Source organism: Hipposideros armiger, unplaced genomic scaffold (genome assembly GCF_001890085.2).
Source record: "Hipposideros armiger isolate ML-2016 unplaced genomic scaffold, ASM189008v1 scaffold_1452, whole genome shotgun sequence".
Classification (NCBI taxonomy): Eukaryota; Metazoa; Chordata; class Mammalia; order Chiroptera; family Hipposideridae; genus Hipposideros; species Hipposideros armiger.
This window is the reverse complement of record NW_017732802.1, coordinates 117680-118797: the sequence shown is the minus strand read 5'-3', so window position 1 is coordinate 118797 and position 1118 is coordinate 117680.

The following is a 1118-nucleotide window of genomic DNA, read 5'->3' as shown; positions in this document are numbered from 1 at the left end:
ATGGAGTCTTTGGGGTCCTCTATATATAGTATCATGTCATCTGCATATAATGACAATTTTACTTCCTCCTTACCAATTTGGATGCCTTTTATTTCTTTTTCTTGTCTGATTGCTGTGGCGAAAACTTCCAGAACTATGTTGATTAAAAATGGAGAAAGTGGACACCCTTGTCTTGTTCCTGATCTTAAGGGGAATCTTTTAGCTTTTCCCCATTGAGTATGATGTTAGTTGTGGGTTTATTATATATGGCCTTTATTATGTTGAGATATAATCCCTCTATTCCCACTTTGCTAAGAGATTTTATTTAAATGGCTGCTGTATTTTGTCAAATGCTTTTTCTGCATCTATTGATATGACCATATGATTTTTCTTTTTCATTTTGTTGATGTGGTGTATCACATTAATTGATTTGAGTGTTGAACCAACCTTGTGTACTAGAAATGAAACCGACTTGGTCATGATGTATGATCTTCTGAATATATTACTGAATTCTGTTTGCTAATATTTTGTTGAGGATTTTTGCATCTACGTTCATCAGAGATATTGGCCTGTAGTTTACCTTTTTGTACAGTCTTTGTCTGGTTTTGGAATCAGGGTGATTGTGGCTTCATAGAAAGAGTTTGGGAGCCTTCCTTTCTTTGGGATTTTTTGAATAGTTTGAGAAGAATACGTGATAATTCTTTTTTCAATGTTTGGTAAAATTCACTTGTGAAGCCATCTGGCCCAGGGCTTTTGTTTGTTGGGAGCTTGTTGATTACTGATTCAATTTCCTTGGTGGTAATCAGTCTATTCAGGTTTTCTGTTTCTTCTTGAGTTAGCTTTGAAGGTTGTATGCTTCTAGGAAATTATCCATTTATTCCAGATTGTCAAATTTGTTGGCATATAGTTGCTCATAGTAATTTCTTAAGATTTTTTTGTATTTCTGTCTAGTCTGTTTTTACTTCACCTCTTTCATTCCTGATTTTACTAATTTGAGACCTCTCTCTCTCTCTCTCTCTCTCTTTTTTTTTTTTTTTTTTTTTTTCAATTTTGTTTATTGTCTAAAAAAACAGCTCTTTGTTTCATGGATCTTTTGTATTGTTAGTCTGGTCTCTATTTCATTTATTTCTGCTCTGGTC